The following is a 19,686-nucleotide window of genomic DNA, read 5'->3' on the forward strand; positions in this document are numbered from 1 at the left end:
GTAGCAGCAGCGCGGTTCCGGACTTACGCACCTAGAACCGCTCGGCAACAGCGGCCGGCTTTTGTATTTTTCTGACGTAAATTTCTGTGGGTATTTAATCTATACTAGAGTGAGATACACAATTTAATCATTGATAATAGTCATGAAGTTTTAAAATACTGTTATTGTAACCTTGCTACCGCGGGTGGTGGCGCTGCGGTATATACGCTTCAGAACGGCTTTTAAATTCCCGTCCTAACTTCCGGATTTAGATATTGTATGATTTCTCTAATTTTATTCAGTTGACTGCAGCGATGGTGCCTTTGAAACGGACAAGTCTGATTTTCTTGGCCTTTCTGTTCAATCGTACATAGCCCCGACCGTAATGGCGGCGTCTAGGATACAACGGAAAACCTTGGTGTATCTTCCTTCCATATGTGATGTACGTAAATGGACAGCTAATTTAACTAAGATGACTCATGTATGAGATAGATGGCACAGTTTTAAAGTCAATACGGATAAAGTTCTCAGCTTTTAAGTAGAAAACATTTTTCGCTTCAGAGGTATGCAGCGCCTGAGGCCGGTAGGTTAATAATTTCGCCATACAGTTAGATAAGCAACAGGTACTTACTACTTTTTCTTGAAATTCAGGTTTGAATAGAATAAGCAGGTTGAAATGGATGTAGCTTACAGTAGTTATGCAGAGATGAAGAGGCTGGCATTGTACAGACTAGAACGGGGAGCTGCATTGTACGTTTTGGACTAAAGACTACAACAAGAAAAGTACGACGAAAATATTAGATCACATTTCTCACGCAAATATCGAGCAAAACCGCAATATCGACATGGATTATATTAAATTTTTCTAGAAATTTTCGTATCACCTTAATCAAGAGAAATAATACAGGAACATGAAATTCTATTTTGCATAGTATGTTAAATACATTTTCTTTGATCATTTATACGAGCATCATTTATCTTACTGAATCCCGCATGTGCCGATGTATTCCAGAAATATGGCTTTTATTTTCGCAGCTCCTACAATATAGGAATGATGCCACTCTGCATCTCATAACGGGATTCTACACACAAAAGCTTATAGTTGGCTTAGGTCCGTAGAGCGTGGCGGTCAGGCAACTGGTCTACCTCTTCCTGTTCATCCGTCAAGGAATTTGTTATTTAAAATGGTTCAAATGGCTCTGAGCACTATGGGACTTAACAACTGAGGTCATTAGTCCCCTAGAACTTAGAACTACTTAACCCTAACTAACGTAAGGACATCACACACATCCATGCCCGAGGCAGGATTCGAACTTGCGACCGTAGCAGTCTCGCCGTTTCGGACTGAAGCGCCTAGAACCGCACGGCCACCGCGGCCGCATTTGTTATTTAGCAACAAGCGACGGGGATTAACACTTGAATAAGGAGAAGATGCAACGTAGACGAAGTACTGGTTAAGGTATGTGTTTTAGCCGCTTACGAAGCAAAATATTAGTCTATGACCTGAGTTTCATGTTCTATTATCGTACGTTCTGTTTCTGTGTGTTTTCCGGCATCAATGAACTCCGAATAAATCTCTAAACTGAATTACAACGTGAAAATAAAACGTTTCCGTGCACATGTCAGTACACCATATTTTCTTCTTCTGTTTGTGAAAATATGTCGTGGAAGTTTTCCAAACGGTTTCCTTACACGCTTTTTCTTAAAAAGAACTGCACATAATCGATTTTTGTGACACCCTATCTTTCAGCGACGGTTAAGTAGGAACAGAAAAGCGCGTGGTTAAGGGAAATCGTTATTTTCAGATTGGTCGATATTTTTGTTACGAGAGCGAAATGTCGTGGCTGGCTACCGACATGGGTTGAAACAATGTGTGTTAAAGTGAATTACTGAAACAAGGCCAAGTTAACGATCGATGTATCATCCAACCCAGCATTTATGGATTGGAAAAAGTGAACAATTGTAGCACGATGTAGAAGTTAGGGAACCATACCGGCTTTCGCCTGAAATAATTTAGAACAGTCTAAGTCAGGTTCGTTGGCCAGCGGTTTCCACCCATCTCGTCCACAATTCAAGTCCAGTCTCTTAAAAAATTGCGTGGTTGCATCATTTGAATTACACGTTCACACTCTCTTCACATTACCATTTACAAAGCGTGTAACTTCTCTTTAGCAATATTATTACATCAATGATAAATGTTCTGAAACTTTGTACCTGCTGCTCAATTAAAGGCCGCTACGGGAGATCGCAATAAGCCACCTATACTTCGAAATGCTTTTACTTGATCCCTATGACTGGTTTCGGGAAACAATGTCCGTGACCAGATAGCTGTCTGTCATTTCCTAAGGGCTGTTTCCCATATTTTTCGATAAAACGGTCTATTTTAATTTGAGGTCTCCACAGACAGATGCATCATACAATGCTGAAAACGCCTAATTCCGTCAGTTGGTGCTGACACAGTAATCTTTTCATTCATTTCTTAAATGTGTGTGTTAAGTAGAGAGCCGTCATTGTAAACTGTGTTATAAACTACAAACTGACAATCCATATGGCGAAGGTGCAGGAAAATTTAAATTCTGGCATATGGTGACCGTATTTCAACATATCTCATAGTTATTCGTACCTGAGATACTACATAAACAATCTGCGTGTGGTCAACACCTTTTATTTCATTGATTCACTAATAAAGCTTAATTTTGACATATGACTGCCAATAACAAATACGTGACATTAATTCTCCACTAATTTAAGCAAAATCACTTACTCTGAAGCAACATTTTGACTTTCAAACACATTTTTTACTTTTTCTCTAACTAGTTTGTGTTTATTTAAGGAATCCAGAAATTGCCCATTGATTTCTGTTTATTGCATATGCCGCCTGCGTCAGTACTGAGTGAAAATATGTATGAGGGACTGCGATCTCGGTGATAATTAACTGAATGTTTTAGTGAAACCCGTTTAGTTCGTCCAGACAATGAAGGGAATTATAAGGCAATGAAATGAGGCAACTGCGTGAAGCCTCGCATGAGGACTGAATTTTTATGACCCAGTTTTAGGCGAAGACTCATTGAAAAAGATTATCTAGCCTTAACCAGTACAGCCACAGAAACATGTACGAGAATTTGACTGTAATAAACGTTATTGTTCAAAAGTGTGCTCGCTGCTATTCTCTATCTCACATGGCAAATGTGAAGAAAATTTTAGACACGAGGATCAGTCTGCTGCCTTACTACACCAGCATCGTCTTTCACTTCTGTGTTTCCTGTCAGCTACAGTGCATCTTACCATAGCAAGGTTTCCACTCTGTCAGCGAATTTCCCTTCGCACATTAAAAACTAATGTAAAACGTGACGTATGTCGTGGTAGGCAGCAATTAGAATGTTTCGGTTAAGGCCGGTTAGTGGGTGCTAGACAGAGAGAGGCTGAGAGTATGAACAGAGAGAACAAGAGGAGCAGGTGTGCCAGCTTGTCTTCGGCGCCTAAATATAATCCACTATGTATAGACGCGCCGCGTCCATATGATCGCTCTTCATTGCCCACAGTGGCCACGTTTAGTTTCCTCACTGCCAACTGCCAAACGATGCGAAATAGCGTCCCATTAGTAAGAATCTCAGTCACACTACCGGCAGGTGCGTAACACACAGTTTATTTGTTCTTAACAAGCAGCTGCCACGCTGAGTACTTCGTGAAACATGTTAACAGTATTGTGCACTTTACAGACGGTACATTTTTATTAACATACCCCTCGCATTAAAAATAACAAACTACTCGTTATACTCCAAAACTCATTTTTGCGTATGTCGGTGGCACGAAGTATCCTTGTTTATTCCGACATAGGTAGACAGACCGAGAACTGACGTATTGCGTCTAGAACTTTTTTAGGATTATAAATTATTGTACACGCAACAATCGGAAAACCATACAAGGATGTCGAAGAATGCGACACATATACATGTGTAAACAAACATACTATTTAATCGTGTTCTGATTATGTGGGTAAAAGTAGTAAAATTAATAAAGCTATATAACAAAACACTTACAGTTTCATACAGACATTTTCCATTAATTTATTGAAAGAATAGGCACGTTTCGGATCAGCAGCATACTCATTTGTAGGTGCAACGCTTTTTCTGTGACATGAAAAAATGTAATACCTTACATTAAAAACCTGATCTTTCATAAACGCTGCAATAACTGTACCAAAATTTTGTTGCAAGCTTGCACTGCACTACCGTATCTACTGACATTTCTAAAAATCAGTACCACAGTAGCCTAGTGCAACGCTTTTTCTGTGACATGAAGAAATGTAATACCTTACATAAAAAACCTGATCTTTCATATGTTAAACGCTGCAATAAGTGTACCAAAATTTTGTTGCGAGCTTACACTGCACTACCGTATCTACTGACATTTCTTAAAATCAGTACCACGGTAGCCTAGTGCAACGCTTTTTCTGTGACATTAAAAACCTGGTCTTTCATATGTTAAACGCTGCAGTAACTGTACCAAAATTTTGTTGCGAGCTTACACTGCACTACCGTATCTTACTGACATTTCTTAAAATCAGTACCACAGTCGCCTATTGTTCCATAAAAATAAGCCTACCGTGAAAGCTATGCTCAAACTATATCTACCTTTGAATTATACCTGTTATTTGTTTCAGAGAGGAGGCCTATGTGGCCTATAAAGAACTGTCTCAGATCTTAGACTTTAGTGCTTAAGAGAAAACTTTTTCAGTCAAGGGATCTCCTAGAGGATAGTAATATGATGTCAGAATAACTGCTGCACATGTCACACTTTTAGAAAAATGTGAGGGAATAGTTATTTGAGAGTTAGAAACGCAAACTGCTGTCTGATGTAAATACATTGGGTGTGGCAGTGTTGACACAAAATTCACCAAAGCATTACCAGGTAAAACTGATCACGTTTAATTGCTCCACTCATTGCCTAACAGGAATACGGCGTCCGTGTGGAATAATTTCAAAATCATAAAATTACTCAATGAACTAAGCCTTTCATTTGTTAACTCAACGTGTTGTTCATTTATGCTAGGCTGTCAGGTACAGTGTATCTTACTATAGCAAGGTTTCCACCCTGTCAGCGAATTTCCCTTCACACACTAAAAATTAACGTAAAACGTAACAGTAATACGGTGTCCGTGTGGAATAATCTCACAATTATAAAATTGGTCAATGAACTAAGCCTCTCATTTCGATCAAGTTTGTACGACAATGTGGTGGGACCTCGGTGTAAACGCCGCACACGTTTATTGTAATGGAGAGTGAACCCACAGTTTATCGGTTTTTGTTATGTCTCTGTGCTCGCTTCATTAATAGTTAAATGTGCAGGAATGTGTAATTAAAAAATCTTTTGTCATTTTCGGGATTTCATTATTTAAATTTAACTTTCAAGCTAACGGAATACTACAGTATTTAAGAAGATACTAAAGTTCACGATAAATAAATCTTATGATGTGTATTTTACATAATAAGGGCATCAAATGTTCATATAAAAATTAAGAGGAACAAGTGTAATACACTCTGACACATGGTTTTCTGACATCCGAATTTTCACACAAGATGATATGGGTACATCGCAAGTGAAACAAGTTGATTGCAAAAATAAATAAATAAGTAAAATAAAATAAATAAAAAATAAAATAAAATAAACAAAAAAATAAAATAAAATAAAAAATAACAAAAAACTAACGTGTTGTTGGCTGCCAATACGTAAGGCATCTTTCACCTTCAGCGTAGTCCATCATTTGAAGATAGCAGCCAACTGACACTGTTGCGCTGATTTCCTCATTCTCCACCAAGTGCGGTGACAAAACGGCGCACGGTTCTACAAAGCAACGCGAAGTGCGGAAGTCCGCACAAGCGCAGCAGTCCGCGGACGCCGAGCGCTGCCACCGAGTGCGGTGCGCGGCGGAAGCTAGAGCGCGCGCAGGAGTAAATACGGACGCAGGCGCATTTCGGCGGCGACTGGCGGCTGGCGGCCGGCGCGCTGTGTGAGGCGTCTGTCGGCCGCGGCGCCGTGCCAGAGACTGGCGCAGATCGAACGCGCAGCGCCGCGCCGCCCGCGCAGCCTCTGGCGCCGCCAGACCTGCTGGAAGCCCACTCGTCAGCAGCCACCACCAACCGACGAGGTGTACTGCAGTCAGCCATTCTGTAGGTACTTACGTTCCAAAACGCCGTGTAGAAAAACGGAATTCTTCCGTGGCTCGTACCGCGGGCTCTATTGGCGATAGACAGGTACGGTCAAGTGTTTTAGATAGACATTTGGCTAGGGACAATTGTACACGGAAAGGAAGAATCGTCTTACTGTAACTATCCTACAGTGCCGAGTCAGAGTAAGAATATTACACACATCTCACTACTTCAGCAAATGCAGCAGATCAGTTGGTTCTTTTCGCATTTGACGTGGTCTACGTTAGACTTGTTGGGATTTACGGAGGTACCATTAATCCACGGGCGGATCCTCTGAAAATAATAAAATAAGGTTTTTATTACTGTATTATTCGCCACCACCAGCGTCCTGAAATCCAGCAGGGGATTCCAAGCGCAGCCGCGCGGGATTAGGCGAGCGGTCTGTGGCGCTGCAGTCATGGACTGTGCGGCTGGTCCCGGCGGACGTTCGAGTCCTTCCTCTGGCATGGGTGTGTGTGTTTGTCCTTAGGATAATTTAGGTTAACTTGTGTGTAAGTTTAGGGACTGATGACCTTAGCAGTTAAGTCCCATAAGATTTCACACACATCTGAACTTTTTTTTTTTTATTCCAAGAGCTCTGCACAGTAGGTTACTGACATTTTTACAGTATATTTCTAAGATCCTGATCTCGAACAGCTTTGATAATATTCTTGATATCTTCATCAGCTTCCAAGATACAGAGGTTCAAAGTTACGCTACTTCTACACGTAAAATCGGGTATGAGGCGAAATCTAAATAATAAATAACCGCACAAAATGCTTAAAAATGGCTCTGAGCTCTATGGGACGTAACTGCTGCGGTCATCAGTCCCCTAGAACTTAGAACTACTTAAACCTAACTAACCTAAGGACATCACACACATCCATGCCCGAGGCGGGATTCGAACCTGCGACCGTAGCGGTCACGCGGTTCCAGACTGAAGCGCCTAGAATCGCACGGCCATCACGGCCGGCAAAAATGCTTAAATTTTAGCGTTATACTTTCTATGCATTTATCTAGAAAAGCCATGTTTCCGTTTTCAAAAATCTTTATCCATTATCGAGAAATACCCCAAAGACCATGTTTTTTGAGTACCAAAACCCAGTCGTGGATTTCGAGCCGGGTATCCACAGCAGATTATTGTAATTTGTGCGTCATATTCCTAAGATACCGGTCTCAAACAACTCTGAAAATTTGCTTGATATCTTTTTCCGTTTCCGAGATACAGAAGTTCAAAGCTAACCTATTTATACAGCTAAAGTACGCATGTAAGATCCGGTATGAGGCGAAAAGGTTGTTCATAAAATGACGCAGCACGGAGGAATATACTGTAAAGTGTCTCCGTTACAAGCAGAAGGGTTTTGAAAACGCCATGTTGTAGTACTGAAGGACATGTAAAATTTTTGTGCGTGGTCAATATGGCCTGGGGTGCTAAATTAATTCTGCGTTATTTATATTTCTCATAAGTAAAGTGTCAAACTTTTAATGACACATAAAGTTCATTTTATATGAGTGGCATGCCCTGCTGTAGCAGGGAAAAGAAAGGACCCAGCAGAAAAAGGCTTCCATCGAAGCACAAAAAAGGCTAATATGCTACTGTTTTAAAAGAGCCTGACTGGAAAGTATTGTACCAGCTGTCCAATTCTACCTTCCTCATCACCTTTAAAAATGTTCTCAAAAATTTTGGCACGTGAACATATTCACGCTTTTTTATACTGAGAGAGGAGGAGACAGTGGCAGTGGGAAAGAGACGAAAACGTGAGTAGACAGTGGTTTGCTATACAAAGAGCGGTAGAGACCATGGGTGTTTGAGAGAAAGAGAGGGATAAAATGTCAATGAAACGTAGTTGACAGTGACAGAACAGTACTACGAAAAGTGTGAAGCAGACAGTGCGAGTGGGAGAAGAATGAAGAGAAGGAGAAAGTAGAAGTGGGTGAGAGCCAGTGATAATGAGAGGCAGAGTCTATGATAATGACGAGGAAGAAAGAGATAGTGACAGTGAGAAGAATCAGCAGCAATGGGAAGGAATGAAAGAGATGGTAACAGTAACAGAGAGCAAGAGGGAGACAGTGACAGTGGGAGGAGACATTAGTAGTACGACAAATGAAGAATAATGTGGCTGTGAGACAGGAGACAGTGACAGAGTGAAACAAAGAGATAATGACTATGAATTTGGCTGAATGAGTGAGTGGTGATTGGCACATGGGGCTTTTAGGAGTGAGCTGAGAGTTACATGTTTAAAAGAGAGCGAATATGCTTACATGCCAAAATTTTTGGGAGAGTTTTGATAGATGCCGAAGAAGGTAGAATGAGGCAGCTGGTATCCGACTTTTCAGTTAGTCTTTTGAAACAGAATCATATCAGCCCTGTTTGTGCTCCGACAGGAGACTTTCTCCACCAGTTTCTTTATAACTAGAAATATGTGAACTGAATAACGACCATCATCATACATGCATACATTGCAGTCCATCTTGAGGTGTGTGGTGGAAATTATGTTTGTACCACTGTCACTTTCCCCCTTTCTTGTTCCAATCGCCAATAATTACGATGAACGATTACCGGTAAACCTCCGTGTGGCCTCGAATCTCTCTAATTCTATACTCATAGTCAAAAAATGGCTCTGAGCACTATGGGACTTAACTTCTAAGGTCATCAGTCCCCTAGAACTTAGAACTACTTAAACCAAACTAACCTAAGGACATCACACACATCCATGCCCGAGGCAGGATTCGAACCTGCGACCGTAGCGGCCTATACTCATAGTCATTTCGCGCGATATATGTAGGAGGAGTCTTCTAGGGACGTACTCTCTCGGAACTTTAGCAGTGATCCATAACGCCTCTCTTGCTCACCCCAAGAGCATACCCAAAAATAGCGTAATCCAGTGATTGTTCTGCAATCGTGTAGTTGTACAGTAATGGATCTTTCTGCCTATTTTCACTCATGCTCATAAATTAAGGATAATGCTGATACAAGGTGAAACAACGCTTTGGTGGGCGGTTTGCGGGTTTAAATAACCTCAGGGTATGACCATGCGGTGCATTTGACCTGCGGTCGTCAAACGATGGCGCTGGCAGCAGTCCACTTACGCAGAAGTGTGTTGATGCATGTCAGAGTACGGTGCAGCCAGTAAGTGTGCAGACGCTTTCAGACGTGCTAATGGTGACTGTGTGTTGAAAATGGCTCAAAGAACACACATTGATGACGTTATGAGGAGTAGAATTCTAGGGTGACTGGAGTCTGCTCAAACACAGCAGGTCGTAGCACGGGCCCTCCGTGTGCCACAAAGTGTGACCTCAAGATTATGGCAAGGATTCCAGCAGACAGGAAACGGGTCCAGACGCTACAGTATGGGACATCCACAGTGTACAACACCACAAGAAGACCGATATCTCACCATCAGTGCCCGCAGGCGGCTACGGAGTACTGCAGGTAGCCTTGCTCGGGACCTTATCGCAACCACTGGAACAGTTGTCTCCAGACACACAGTCTACAGACGACTGAACAGACAAAGTTTATTCGCCCAGAGACCTGCAAGGTACACTGACCCCTGCTCACAGGAGTGCCCCTAAAACATGGTGTGAAGAACACAGTACATGGTCATTGGAACACTGGTCCCAGGTTATGTTCACGGACGAGTCCAGGTATAGTCTGAACAGTGATTCTCGCCGGGTTTTCATCTTGCGTGAACCAGAAACCAGATACCATCCCATTATGTCCTTGAAAGGGACCTGTATGGAGGTCGTGGTTTGATGGTGTGGAGTGGGATTAAGATTGGTGCACGTACACCCCTGCATGTCTTTGTCAGAGGAACTGTAACAGGTCAGGTGTATCGGGACGTCATTTTGCACCAGTATGTCCGCCTTTTCAGGGGTGCAGTGGGTTCCATCTTCCTCTTTATGGATGATAACGCACGGCCCCACCTAGCTGCCATCGAGGAGGAGTACCTTGAAACAGAAGATATCAGACGAATAGAGTGGCCTGCCTATTCTCCAGACCTAAACCCCATCGATCACGTCTGGGATTCTTTCGGTCGACGTATCGCTGCACGTCTCCACACCCCTACGACACTTCAGGAGCTCCGACAGGCACTGGTGCAAGAATGGGAGGCTATACCCCAGCAGCTGCTCGACCACCTGATTCAGAGTATGCCAACCCGTTGTGCGGCCTGTGTACGTGTGCATGGTAATCATATCCCATACTGATGTCGGGGTACATACGCACGAAACAGTGGCGTTTTGTAGCACATGTGTTTCGGGACGGTTTTCTCAACTTATCACCAATACCGTGGACTTACAGATCTGTGTCAGGTGTGTTCCCTATGTGCCTATGCTATTAGCGCCAGTTTTGTATAGTGCGACGTTCTGTGGCACCACATTCTGCAGTTATCCTTCATATATGAGCATGAGTGTATAAGAAATGCGTCACATTTATTTTTTTATGTTGGGGATCAGTTGCCACTCCCTGCATCAAGCGTAGATCGTCAGCAGGTCTTCCTGTATTTCGCTACAATTTAGTACCGTGGAGACGTCTCTGTATAAAAAAGCGTCATCCATGAAAAGCCTCATGCGATTTCCGATGATGCCTACAATGAAATTTACACCCAGGGTGCTAAACAACGATGCCGTCAGACACGAGAGATTGTTTTTAGTATCTTGAGGAACAAATTGAGAATAGAAACCCGTGTCCAGAAACATCATCCAACGACGCTACTGAGCATCGTAGTTACAGGCGCCGGTGTCAACAGTTGGGCCACTTCTTCGGCAACAAACGTGACTTTGTATGCTGACGGAACGTAGATGGAATACATGAAGATGGTATCTGTTCTTTCAGACATACCCGAAAGAACAGAAACCATCTTCATATAAACGAAGCTTACAGGCCAATGATCTACTTCAGTGCTGATGCACTCACATTGCTCGAACTCTTACGGGAATTGGTAGATTGACTGCCGCGAGTAATGAGTATAGTGGGCAGGGCACAACAAATGTAATGTGTGAACAGTAAGTTGGAAATGGGGGTCTCACGGGGAGCGTGCCAGAGATAAGTCCCTGCTGTCGCACTATCCTCTGTTTCCTCGGTGGATGAGTTGCCGCACGAGGTAGCCGCGCGGTCAGGGGCACCTGGCTAGGTTCGCGCGGCTCCCGCCGTCGGAGGTTCGAGTTCTCTTTCGGACATAAGTGTGTGTGTTGTGCTTAGCGTAAGTTAGTTTAAGTTAGATTAAGTAGTGTGTGTGTGTGTGTGTGTGTGTGTGTGTGTGTGTGTGTGGTCTTCAGTCCTGAGACTGGTTTGATGCAGCTCTCCATGCTACTCTATCCTGTGCAAGCTTCTTCATCTCCCAGTATCTACTGCAACCTACATCCTTCTGAATCTGCTTAGTGTATTCATCTCTTGGTCTCCCTCTACGATTTTTACCCTCCACACTGCCCTCCAATGCTAAATTTGTGATCCCTTGATGCCTCAAAACATGTCCTACCAACCGATCCCTTCTTCTAGTCAAGTTGTGCCACAAACTTCTCTTCTCCCCAATCCTATTCAATACCTCCTCATTAGTTACGTGATCTACCCACCTTATCTTCAGCATTCTTTCGAAAGCTTCTATTCTCTTCTTGTCCAAACCATTCATTGTCCATGTTTCACTTCCATACATGGCTACACTTCATACAAATACTTTCAGAAACGACTTCCTGACACTTAAATCTATACTTGATGTTAACAAATTTCTCTTCTTCAGAAACGCTTTCCTTGCCATTGCCAGTCTACATTTTATATCCTCTCTACTTCGACCATCATCGGTTATTTTACTCCCTAAATAGCAAAACTCCTTTACTACTTTAAGTGTCTCATTTCCTAATCTAATTCCCTCAGCATCACCCGACTTAATTTGACTACATTCCATTATCCTCGTTTTACTTTTGTTGATGTTCATCTTATATCCTCCTTTCAAGACACTGTCCATTCCGTTCAACTGCTCTTCCAAGTCCTTTGCTGTCTCTGACAGAATCACAATGTCATCGGCGAACCTCAAAGTTTTTACTTCTTCTCCATGAATTTTAATACCTACTCCGAATTTTTCTTTTGTTTCCTTTACTGCTTGCTCAATATACAGATTGAATAACATCGGGGAGAAGCTACAACCCTGTCTTACTCCTTTCCCAACCACTGCTTCCCTTTCATGCCCCTCGACTCTTATAACTGCCATCTGGTTTCTGTACAAACTGTAAATAGCCTTTCGCTCCCTGTATTTTACCCCTGCCACCTTTAGAATTTGAAACAGAGTATTCCAGTTAACATTGTCAAAAGCCTTCTCTAAGTCTACAAATGCTAGAAACGTAGGTTTGCCTTTTCTTAATCTTTCTTCTAAGATAAGTCGTAAGGTCAGTATTGCCTCACGTGTTCCAACATTTCTACGGAATCCAAACTGATCTTCTCCGAGGTCGGCTTCTACTAGTTTTTCCATTCGTCTGTAAAGAATTCGCGTTAGTATTTTGCAGCTGTGACTTATTAAACTGATAGTTCGGTAATTTTCACATCTGTCAACACCTGCTTTCTTTGGGATTGGAGTTATTATATTCTTCTTGAAGTCTGAGGGTATTTCGCCTGTCTCATACATCGTGCTCACCAGATGGTAGAGTTTTGTCATGACTGGCTCTCCCGAGGCCATCAGTAGTTCAAATGGAATGTTGTCTACTCCCGGGGCCTTGTTTCGACTCAGGTCTTTCAGTGCTCTGTCAAACTCTTCACGCAGTATCTTATCTCCCATTTCGTCTTCACCTACATCCTCTTCCATTTCCATAATATTGTCCTCAAGTACATTGCCCTTGTATAAACCCTCTATATACTCCTTCCACCTTTCTGCCTTCCCTTCTTTGCTTAGAACTGGGTTGCCATCTGAGCTCTTGATATTCATACAAGTGGTTCTCTTATCTCCAAAGGTATCTTTAATTTTCCTGTAGGCAGTATCTATCTTACCCCTAGTGAGACAAGCCTCTACATCCTTACATTTGTCCTCTAGCCATCCCTGCTTAGCCATTTTGCACTTCCTCTCGATATCATTTTTGAGACGTTTGTATTCCTTTTTGCCTGCTTCATTTACTGCATTTTTATATTTTCTCCTTTCATCAATTAAATTCAATATTTCTTCTGTTACCCAAGGATTTCTATTAGGCCTCGTCTTTTTACCTACTTGATCCTCTGCTGCCTTCACTACTTCATCCCTCAGAGCTACCCATTCTTCTTCTACTGTATTTCTTTCCCCCATTCCTGTCAATTGTTCCCTTATGCTCTCCCTGAAACTCTCTACAACCTCTGGTTCTTTCAGTTATCCAGGTCCCATCTCCTTAAATTCCCACCTTTTTGCAGTTTCTTCAGTTTCAATCTGCAGTTCATTAAGTAGTATAAAAAGAAAAATCGGATAGAGCGTCTGCCATGTAAGCAGGAGATCCCGGGATCGAGTCCCGGTCGGGGCACATATTTTCAACTGTCCCCGTTGATATTTATCAACGCCTGTAAGCAGCTAATGGTCTGGATTTCGTTGTTATTTCATAGGTGGAATGTCTCGTAATGTTGACAGCGACTGATTGCCACTCTCGCCAGTGGAGAAGACACAGTTAACTGCTGTGTAGACAGGCCTGGTCTCCTATTGCTTAAATGGCTATGAGCACTATGGGACTTAACATCTGAAATCATCAGTCCCCTAGAACTTAGAGCTACTTAAACATAACTAACCTAAGGACATCACACACATCCATTCCCGAGGCAGTATTCGAACCTGGGACCGTAGAAGTCGCGCGGTTCCGGACTTGAAGCGCCTAGAACCACTCGGTCACCTCGGCCGGCGGTCTCCTATGAATGCGATGCTCTGTTGCCTCCGTGGACAACGGTTTCTGACACGGTTTTCGCTTGCAGTTTATTTTTTTCCTGGAACTTTTTAATCTCCTATGTTTTTCGGTACACAGGAGAAAAATAAAATGCATGACCGTACAATGTCATGATGGCTTCTGAAGTGTTGGCCTAGCGGCAGACGCCGGCGCCGATAACTTGGATGCTCTGTAAGCAGCGTCGTTGGATGATGTTTCCGGACGTGGGTTCCTATCCTCATCCCGTTCCTCAAGACACACTCTACAACTTCTCGAAGTTTTCCGGTAAAATTTTGTAACACACTATATACTGTGAAAAGTATTGCACCTATAACATTCACTTGGGGTATTTCCGAAGTCACTTTTACGTTTGAAGTCGTCTCCCCATTGAGAATGACAAGTTGCGTTCTGTATATTAGAAACTCTTCAGTCCATTCACACGGTTTCTTCGACACTCCGTACGCTCTTATCTTGTTCATTAGGAGCCATATTTGGGGAATATAGAGTGCGAATTTCACTATTAGATGTTCCACCTTCGGCAGAAACCATGCTTCTTGCCTCGCCGGGAATCGAGTCGAACAGAGCTTGGATGGCAAGTATGGGTACGTCATTCCACAGTCGTTCAGTTCTGTGGAAGAGTTCGTTAATCTTAATGAATGGCGAGTGGTTGTGTGCCAGTCTCTCAGCAACCACGATCGGATGTTTTCAGTGAGTTAGAGATCGGAGAACGTGCTGGAATGGCAACACTATGTGTAAGCAGGTGACGGAAGCAAGGGCAACTTTCGGTCTTGTATTATCTTGTTGAAAGATAACACCACGGAGATGTCAAAGACAGGGCTCAGTCACCGATTTAAACACATCAAAAGTGTAACTGCTGTTGTCTAAATCAGAGTTGATGCTCTTGCCTCCCCAATGGCATCCCACATCTTCACGTCCAGGGCTCAGCCCGTATGACAATGACGAACGCAGTCTGCCAACATTCGGAGCATCCACTTACAGATACTTCGATACTGATGCTGTATGCAGACTGAAACTCGTCCGAAAGCCTCTCCTGTGTCCACCGCTACCACTGGGTGCACTAATGTCGGCGAGCCTGCTTCTAATGCCGCGTGAATGGAAGCCATTGAATTCTGACCGTGCGGACTTTCCGTGATAATCCAGAAGTGCGCCCAACAGACCGTACGGTAACTTGCCTTGCTGCAGACGAGTTAATACCGGACTGAATGTATCGGACGTTCTACACGATCCTGTATGGCCGAGTGAACAATATGCCTGACTTCTCCGGCGCCAATCATACGAGGCAGCTGAGATCCTGAATGGCGTCGAGTAAAGGCATCCTAAGCCCATCGATTCCATATTCATATGAGACTCGTGGCATCGCAAACAGCGTGAGGGCCAACATCGCCGAATGACAAACCGCAGTCCCAACAGTTCGGTTTACGACATGTCCTGGTAGACATTTCTCTTTCTTACATTAGGAGCCAATACCCAACGAGATTTTTGATTGAGAAATCCGCTGCGCAAGCTTCTTTTTATGCGGCATGTAGACGATGTTATTTCTGCCAACTCTGTGCGATTCGGCTGAAATAATAATGGAAATGACCTATGTAAGTTCTAGCATTTTACTGAGGAGACCGATTTGCAGTAAGGCTTGAAAGTTAAAACATTCGTGGAGCTCCATGCTGCCCGTGACATCGATAATTCAGTCGGCAGCCCACTTGGTTGCAGGAATTATGGGCCCTCTGAAACTCAGCCGCTGCTTCGATACTATTACTGATTTCTAAGTTAGTGATCCACAAAGTAGGCCCATTTGTTCTAGTCTGGGAGACACAATAATGTTGAAATGCTTTTCTGGCTTTTTGGTATGCAGTTTGGTTTAGATGTACGCATGTGCTTCGTAGAAAGCGGCACGTATCGGATCTCAGATGCATTAGGTTGATAAAGCTAATACCGTGAATTCGTTTCCGTATAACTGAAATGGTGTAGTGGTATTGAAGTAGTGACAGCTGGTCCGTCGGATTAGAGTGAGGCTGGTATTCGTTATCGAAACGGTTTTCTGAAGTATAGTGTGAAGGGAATGAATCCGGGCCCGACGAAGAAACCCTTCCAGTTAATCAACGGGACTATCGGACGATTAGTCTGTCTTGCGTCCTGTTGTGGCCGAGCGGTTCTAGGCGCTTCAGTCTGGAACCGCGCGACCGCTACGGTCGCAGGTTCGAATCCTGCCTCGGGCATGGATGTGTGTGATGTCCTTAGGTTAGTTAGGTTTATGTAATTCTATGTCCTAGGGGACTGATGACCTCAGACGTTAAGTCCCATAGTGCTCAGAGCCATTTGAATTTTGTCTTGCGTTCCACAAATGAGTGGATTCTGACCGTGGACGAAATTGGGACTTCCGTGTGACGCTGCCCGAGGTTACAGATGTTGGCATTCATGTAAGCGAATGATGTATCCACAAAGCAGTAGCAGGCATTGTTTTACTTTTTAGGATAGAGATAGTACACTTCCTCATCAGCCATGTGACTTCCACTCTTTAATAAAGGCCACCACCAAACTTCTCTAGGCGTTATGGTTTGTAGGCACACTTTTCCTTGTTGGTCCTGCATGTCTTCTAATGTCACCTTGTATTAATGATACCTCGGCACTTTCTTATCTCATAGAACGCAGGAAGAGACCGCTTATGAGTATCTGCCAGCCATTCGACAGGTTTATATATTTCGACCATTTCCACTACATCCTCCTAAGTTGCGCTAAATGCTCGTCTAAGTCCAGTGATCAACATCGTAGACTCATCCAGCAAGGACGAACGTGCCGTGTGGAATTACGTAAGGCATAGAAGATCAGTCCTTACGTTTCAGCACCCTTATTCCACAGTGAAGAATGTTAACGATGACCATCACCTGGCACTGTGCAGAGTTCATTGTGAACCGAGTTGTTCCCAACTACGTCTGTCGCTTTCGGCAATATCGTCTCTATTATCTATACATGTTTATGTGTCTGACACCAGATTTTTCACGTGTGAGCCTCTTCGCGTCCTCTTAAAGTAGCATGTAACACAAAACATTCCAGTGTTACAAGCATTAAAGTACGTGCAGAATATGCCAACTTAAGGTCACTAAACAATGAGTCATCCACAGGTTGTATAACACACCTCTGGCCTTGATAACGGCCTCAAAACAGCGAGGAAGAGAATTTGTATCATTAGCTACCACACATCCAGTTCTGGTCCCTCATTACTGATCAGATACCACAGAGCTACCAAACTACGGAGATGTTGACTGCTACGTTTCACCTGCAGTTCCATACAGTACCGGACATTTTCAGTGCGATTATATTCGAGTGATTTAGCACACCAATTTGGGTGCAATTAGGTGCCTGAGTATTCGTCAAACAAGAAACGTGTGATTGCTACCCTGTGAACACGGCTGTTACCCTGAAAGGAGTGAGTGTCCATAGAATACTCATCATTCTAGACGTAGAAGAAAGAGCAACAATAGGTAACCTAGGCTGTTGAAATAAACAACTCAGTTCATGTCCGTGACAACATAAATGTGCGGGCCCAGCTAATGGTACATTAAGCACCCAGAAAAACGTCACAGGATCACCTCTGAACTGAACTTCACCCTCCACCCACCACGACTAACTCCTTATTAGGCAGCAGGTTCTCTCGGCGCCTCGCATCTCTTGAACAGACTCAAGATCGCGACTTGACGGACCATATTACACACCTCCAATCAGATACGACCAGTTTCTGTGTTATTTGGCCCATTGCAGTATTGAAGCTTTGTGTGCTTGGCGAGCAGAGACCTTTTCTGAGATGTTTCACTCCAAAAGTCCATTGCTTGCTGTTCCCTTCGGAACGCTCGGAAGCTGGTTGAGGTGGACCTGTATTCATTGACTATAACAATTCCCGTCAAGTTGAAAGCGAAAATCATTGTTAAGGTGTTACAGTCGTCACCGATCCATGTCTATTACGATATTTATACGAACACTGTACGCCATGTTACGTTGCTGCGAGGTGTACCCCATTCCTTATACATACGTTGACAAGTCAGGATTGATACACTAACAAATCGTACAACCCTTTTGGCACTTCACCACGTCGACACATCTTACTACGCTGATTCCGTATAACCGATTGACACGTACTCACCACTTCATTGCCATGACGAACATCAGCGGTGGAGGGTCACAGATTGGCCTACTATCAGTTCTACACCATCTACAGTGATACAAAGTGATCAGCGTGCTTTTCTGAGTGAATGACCTATTTTGTGCAGGGAGCTAAAGAAACATGGCGTTTATCTTGTCTGTATGGCAGTGCTATTCGAGAGTTTGACTTCTGTATATCGAGGGTGAACATTAATAAAATCGAAAGAACTGCAGGGACGGATTCTCCCAGAAATTGAAGGAAAAAAAGTCCTATCAACATATGTCCAGAAATTCATCGCTGCCACGGTAGATGGAGCTGACGAATGAAAGTTCCTCTGACCACATGCCGTGTGTTCCTTGTGTGTTGCTGGCTGTGTAATTGATGCAGCGTACTGTAAGCAGCAGAATGGTCCGGTATTCATGTCAGGAACAAGCCGAAAGGGTGTTTGTGCACGGTCAAGCAAATGTAAACAGTCGAGAGGCAGCACGGCTATACCAAAACAAGTACCTTCACAGACACCAACCACACCACACAATATTTCAAGCCCTTTTTGTGTGATAATCGATCATTTCAGACAGGGGTACGTACCAGGAGGCGGCGAACTGTGCGTACACCAGATTTGGTGGTCCGGATCTACAGGATATTGAGATGAACCCTAGTACAAGTTCCACCCAAGTGACCGCCAACATGGTGTAAGCCAAAGTAGGATTATGTGCATCCTGCATGACAACAGCTTGCAATGCATCCCATAGAGAGCACTTTGAATATCTGCTGTGACTTGCACAGCTCAGTACTGTGTACCAGGACGATTTGTTGTCGTTGCACGCACAACGTCCACTTCCGGAAACATGTTCATAGGTCTCTTTTTCCTCCATTTCCAGTCAGGAATCAGTCCCTGCAGTTTGTCGGCTTAATTAATGTTCACACTGTAAAAGGGGCAGTCAAATGAAAGCGAGACAGACAGCAACGACGTAAGTAAGCTGTTTATTATTTCAAAAGTAATCGCCATAACTGTTAATACATTTATCCCACTATGAGACAAGATGATCAATGACGTCAAGCAGAAATTTTTGCTGTTGCCTACGGAGCCATGATTGTACCCTGGCGTGCACCTCTTCGTCCGAAACAAATGGACGGCCACGAAAATCTTTCTTCAGGGCTCCAAAAATATGGCAATCGCATCGGGAGAGATCGGGACTGTGTGAGGGTTTCCCAGTGAAACTGCAGCAGCGTAGTCGAAACTACGCTGTCAACATGTAGGTCTGCCAATGTTTTGGAGAGTCACAAATGTGTTACCTCTGACGTCAAAGCGTGGAACCAACCGGTATAACTTTACGTCACGTCTCGTAGTGGTTGAGGTAACTCTGACGGCAGAATGGTTCGTCGTGGATGTCCATTGTCCCCTCTGTGTTGCATCTCATACAACGGCGTAATGCTAACAGTTTTCAGGGCCATACCCGTCCTCGTACGACACGTGTCTTTTTGAACTGTCTGCGTGACGGTGAG

At 43.5% G+C, this 19,686-nt stretch overlaps 1 protein-coding gene across 3 annotated transcripts in view; it reads right to left on the reverse strand.

Annotated features, from left to right (window-relative positions):
• Nucleotides 1–19,686, reverse strand: part of LOC126183892 (FMRFamide receptor) — a 1,121,637-nt gene that overhangs the window by 744,389 nt on the left and 357,562 nt on the right. The window contains exon 1 of one of the 3 annotated variants that reach the window (XM_049926215.1): nt 5,725–5,930. The exons of 1 other annotated variant lie outside the window; for it this stretch is intronic. The gene's annotated coding sequence lies outside the window, so the exon portion shown is untranslated. Of the gene's footprint in view, nt 1–5,688; nt 5,931–19,686 lie in introns of those variants that run through there. One more of the 3 variants, XM_049926213.1, reaches the window with a different exon arrangement.

This window comes from Schistocerca cancellata, chromosome 4, assembly GCF_023864275.1.
Source record: "Schistocerca cancellata isolate TAMUIC-IGC-003103 chromosome 4, iqSchCanc2.1, whole genome shotgun sequence".
Classification (NCBI taxonomy): Eukaryota; Metazoa; Arthropoda; class Insecta; order Orthoptera; family Acrididae; genus Schistocerca; species Schistocerca cancellata.